Source organism: Lepisma saccharinum, unplaced genomic scaffold (genome assembly GCF_977018435.1).
Source record: "Lepisma saccharinum unplaced genomic scaffold, izLepSacc3.1 HAP1_SCAFFOLD_217, whole genome shotgun sequence".
Taxonomy (NCBI): Eukaryota; Metazoa; Arthropoda; class Insecta; order Zygentoma; family Lepismatidae; genus Lepisma; species Lepisma saccharinum.
In genome coordinates this window covers 243001-249075 of record NW_028143000.1, presented here as the reverse complement: position 1 = coordinate 249075, position 6075 = coordinate 243001, and positions in this window count along the sequence as shown.

Here is a 6075-nt window from a genome sequence, read left to right as displayed (position 1 = left end):
ATATTCGGATAAAGAATCGATTAACCTAACTCAGTGTCCACATATACTTACCTATCAGTATATCTCAAATTTTGATGTACTGCGTACTTCATCCCATGGATACTTGTATCTCTGCAAAATTTCTTGACAAGTGTAGTTACAACATTTGATACTCTGTTATTCAGAATGAAAACAAGGAAATAATGCGTTTTCTTTACCAAACCGATGAAAATCTTCCTTGTTTGAGATATTCTGAAAAACAAATCATTGAATTAACATGAAAAGTTTGTATTCAGTATTGTAAACAGAATTACAAATTTATACACACATAGGTAAAAGTAATGTTCCCCTCGCATATAGCACCGTACCATGAAGGCACATTTATGGAATATGGGTGTACGGTTCACACATTTTTGATGTCGACCATTTTGGAAGTCAGCAAAACTTTTCACAAGCCTTTACCCCTCAGAATTACCCTAATGTTCTCATTGATTTGAAGCGCGATGAAGATACATGTGAAAAACTATTTTACATATATATGTGTGTATTCTGCATTATATTGTTTGTTTGAGTTGTTATGTTTAGGCCAGTAGTTATGTACCCCCGTTGAAGTCGATAAATCAATTGATTGGAAAGGATCGATCAAAGATCAATTGATGACCAAGCAGTGTGGGCAAGCAAGGGTGGGGTTTTTGAGTGATGACGTCATAAATGGGTGGGGTTTATTTTGTTAGGAGTGATTTGATTGGTGTGACGTCATTGAATGGGTTGTGATTAATTTGTGAGGAGTGTTTTGATTGGTTGTTGGGGGGAGAAGGAAAAGTCGGTGGCGGTTGGGGAATTGATAAGATGGTTTCCTGTTGTTAATGATGAGGTGACTGTTTTCTGGGAATGTTGATATGGGTTGGGGTTTCCTGTTGTTAATGAGGAAGTGACTACGGTTAGTTTTCTGGGAATGATGATAAGGGTTTCCGGTAGGGGGGCGTAAATGACTGTTGAAGTTGATAAGAGTGGACTCTTGAGAAGATAAAGGAGTTGGAAAGGAAATGTGTTGGGATGTTGAAGTGATATGGAGAGATTGTGGAACACGTGTTGGGACATGTCGGATGTTTCTTGGAATGGGCGTGTAGAAGTTTGTGGGAACGTTGATAAGGTATGACTGTGTGCAGGATACGTTAGTAGGCGGCGGAATGGAGAGCGGGCAAAAAGGAAAAAAGTTTCCGAGAGGCAGCACGTGAATAGAATAAAAAAAGTTGTGTTCTCGGAGGAGGTGGAGATTCATAGTATACCGGGAAAAGAGGAGGACCGACGAGGCACGTGGGCGTTGGATGCCTTGCGCGAGAGAATGCGCAGAGAATATCAGGGAATTTGAGGAGGGGTAGGTAGGTATATAAGAAGTTTTACCGTGTTTCACTTACACAGTTCGACAGACTGTACGCTATCAGGTAGTAATCATCTGCGATTTTGCTGATACTTGTTCCTGGACGCCCTTGCTGACACTTGTTTCTGGACGAGCTAGGTATAAAATCTGTATTCCGAGGTGAGTACTATGGGAGTAGTGGTATTTATGATATAACCAGGACCACTTACAAGTGTAGAAAGTATGAACCCCCCTCAAGCAGATTTGCTTATACTTAAAACAGGCTCAACATGCCCATATGAGCTTTTTGTTCAAGTGTGGAACCCCCCTCTAATCCAAGATTTTTTTAAAAATGCCCTCGGGAATCTCTCAGAAAGTATGAGCCCCCTCAGATTGATTTATTTATACTTATAAAAGGCACTTCTGAGAGATTGTTGTCCATAATCCTGTCAAAAATATGCCCCTCCTCATATTTTTTTTGACCACACCTGAAACTACGCCAAAACGTATTAACACACACCCACACACACCCACACCCACCCACACATATTCACTTCCGGTCTACTTCCGGTCCACTTCCGGTCCACTTCCGGTCCACTTCCGGTTTGAGTTCAATTGGCCACCAGGCTCAACTTATATATCTAATATTAAAATAATGTAATTATTCTAGAATTCCTCCGTGACTCTCTCATTTCTTACATCATAAACATATGATTTTTCACCTATTAGAATGACACTACAAATGGTGTCATCGGGTAAAGCCTCATGGAATTCACAGATAATTTTAATGTTTGTTCTGTCATTCACCACAACCTGTTTCCTTTTTGAAGTGTTGATTACAAACATGGGTCTCTGTGTTTTGAATTCATCTGGTGTGTAATACATATCCGTATTGCCAGTAGTGACCCTTTTGAAAGCCGAAAAAGCCTCATATAATTTGAGAAAATCACCCTTGGACATGTCTAAATTATAATTTTCTCTAGGAAAAACCTCATTTCTGCCATTTTTAAGATATATGTTTTTGATGTTGCAGCTAACAAATTTACTTGAATTTTTTTCCTGATTATTGTGTCTTCCAGTCTGAAACAATACTACCACAAAATCCGTCATGTCATATTGTATACTGGAGAATGAATTTGTAGCATCAAACTCATAATAAGAACCAGATGCAGGCTTCTGTACAGATTGATATGTATAAAATTGCAGAGGAATGTGTGAATTTTTTAGGATATCAGCTTTGTATTTAAGAGCATAGCCGGCCTCATATTCAACAACCGGGATTCTTAACTCCATAGTCTGAATAATGCACTTGCCCTCATCAGGTAGGGTATTAGGCAGAGCTTCCCCTGTAGAGTTTATTGCACTGTACCTCATCAAAGCATTGTTATCATTTGCAGCTCTTCTAAATGTAATTCTTAAACCACCCTTCCACATAATATCTTTGTAATCTGAGAAGAATCCTGGCAAGAGGCGCATCGGGAACAGCACTGTGTGGTTTTTAGATAATATTTTATCACCAGCTTCAAATCCACCTATTTTGTAGTATGAAGCCTCTGTTTTGGATAATTTTAGTGTGGCCAAAGCTGTGGAGGTAATGCCGGGATAATCCACTCTGTTTATAACAACGCCATGCTTTCTGATCTCAATTTCAGAGAAGAGATGCGGCACAAAATTATCTACCAATCTTATATTTGAATTTGCCGGATAATCTGTTCCATCGAGCTTTACAACATCAAATTTGATGTATAGATCTGCTCTGTGAGGGTGTATAAAGCCATCCCCTACATCAAGATCAACCTCAATTTCTGTGTTGGGTTGATTTAAATTTGCAAATGTCCTCCTGTTTGGGGAGAATGATTGTAGCTCATAACTCTCAATATTTTCCATTGTATGTATTTTTATTTAAATATTAATCTCTATGATTGCAGTTGTTGTGGCTCCAGCAAAATCAACTAATTCTTCTTTTTCATTAGTGACCATCAATTCAATATTATCTATTCTATTATGGCACACAGGAAAATATAATGTTGGGGATGGATTGTAGATGATGGGCTCCATGAATTCGGAATTAGGTTTGAATGTTGCAATGATGCCGGTTTGTTTGTGAGTGCCTATGCCATTTGATTTGGTGATCATACCCTCGGCCACATTACAGTGAATATTTAGAGTCTCTATGGCTAAGAATTTGGGTATATTCATAGCAGTGTGTTTGATGCCGGCTTCAAGTTTTGTGTTGTTCTCAAAGCCTAACAGTTCTCCTATAGTACCCAGATCCACTGTCTCCGTAGCAGATACAATTTCTACTCTGTGAGTGACAGAATTTTGAGTTAATACTATACCTCTGGGTAATTGATCATTTAGAGTGGACAGATTATACTGCCCTGGAGTGATGACAATTTTTTGATCCCCTACTGCAATTGTGTTGTTGGGGTGCGTAATATTAGGTATCAAGTACATGCCGTAAAATGCTCTGAGAGCTATTGTTTTGGGATATACTATATCATCATGTAATCTTAGCTTTAATATTAAATTTTGGTTGGTAAGATGGAATACCCCCATGATGTTTTAGATACCACAAGGCTTTTTGAAAATCTTCAATTGATGGTTTATTTATTTGAGACATATATCTAAGAACAGATAAACACAAATGTCCGCAATTAACATCTTTGAAGTTTTGAACACGGGCATTATTGTAATAAAGATTAGCTGATTTTAGATATTTTATTAAATTTTCAGGTGGAACACCTCCAAATGAATCAAACACAAATGCCTCATTGTTTAAATATTTAAGATAACAAATCCAGTGAGTGCCCTGATTTTTGTACTCATCCAAATTAACAATGCCGCACTCTTTGTTGAGTGGTTGTTCTGGTAAAGAATCAGACATGTACACACCCCTAAAATTTTTGATGCCCAGTGGCTTGATTAAAGCTTCAATATCTTGGTTTGTAAGCGGCTCTTGTTTTTTTAAACTTATTCATGGCTCTCTTAACACCTTTGCCTTGTTTCTCCATGGCCAGGTTATGGCGCCTCTGCTCATCTAATTCTGCCCTATTTTTCTTGGCATCTATTACTGTTTTTGCTATGGCAGCTGATCCCCCAGCCAAGCTCCCCACAGCCCCGAGAGCAGCTAAGATGGCAGGGATGGTAAATATGAAACCCCCCACATGTGATTTTTTTCTTGATTGCTGTAATTTTTTTAATTGGGGGGTACTAAGCAACAATTTCATACCATGACCCTTTGCAATACAAGAACTTTTTTTCTTGCGCTGCTTTTTGGTTAAAAGACTGTCAATAGTTTTAAGAGATTTGAGACCTGCATAAGGTATTTGATACATAACACCCTTGGCCTTCATTGTAGGTTTATTATATACATATTCACAACCCCCACCCCAGTTTTTGTTTGGTGCTCATAGCTATGGTGGTTCCCAATGCTGCTATTTTTTCACTCAAAGAAGCATCTTTGCTTACAAATCTACCAAATGCAGCCTCTTCTAATTTCTTGTCTGCAACATGTCTCTTGTCAAGATCAGAATCTGTGTTGTATGCTATGTCATGGTCTCTGCAAGCAGCATCTAGGGGATTAACACCAGGGTCCCCTCTGTTTAATCTATGATCCAATTTTGTGCCTGGACCACAATACTGATAGCCTGGAATGTGTAGTTCAAATGGCAGCTTGTTTATAATGTCATTAACCAGTCCCCGACCCTCAGAAATATTCCAAAATTTGGGTGGTAGAGTATTAATAATTTTTATAAGATATCCAATCCCCTTAGGGTCATTCATTATAAAATTAGACAATTTTGTGCTTATCATGTCCATAATTCCAACCTTTTCATTGTAAAAATTGTTGTTGCCAGCATTTTCCTCCCCAGCTATCACCAATAACCTATCCACAAGTTTCCTAACATCATCAACCCACACAAATTCTTTAGGCAGGGTGTTGTATTGTTTGATTCCACTGCCAGTCTTGATCTGTGACCATATGGGCTTGATTAAATTATTGTATTTTGCCCCACTGCTTGACTTGACTCTTTTTTGTGTGGGATCATTGTTCTGGTACAGAGCATCTGATTTTATTAATATTTCTTTGTAATAATCATAATCTTGATCTGTATAGCTGCCAGGCCTCTTCCTAGTCATCAGTTCCCATCAGTTCCCACAATCCAGGGTACTTAACAAAAGCACCTTTTTCTCCGAGACGAGATTCTGAATAAACAATCAGATCATCCCCCATAAAAGTTACTCTGAAATTGCCAATTCTGTGTATGATGCTGCCATCAAGCTCTGTGTCAGCATATAAACCAAAGACCTCATCTTTGTTGTCTTTAGGTGTGGTTAAATATTTTTGAGCAAGAAGACCCAATTCAATAGGATCCTGAGTAGCTTCAATTCTTCTAGGAGCAACAGGACTAGGTGAATGAATGCTGGAAAGTGGGGTGAATGGATAATCTAATATGTTCCTAGCAGCTACAGGTACAAGCTCTGTGATCAAATTTTGATTCTGCTCTGTAACAGTTTTGATATTCTTACCTAAATTATTAATAGCATCAATGACAGGCTGTTCTGTTTGTTTGTGTTTTTCATAAATTCCACGGTTCTCTGATTTCCATCCCTTAAATCTTTTTACAAGATAATCTCTTAATTTAAGATCATCAATTATTGGCCTTTTCATGGTTATTTATTTATGTCTCAACGTCTAGAAAATCGTTGATTTTATTTCTGTATTTGCCAGT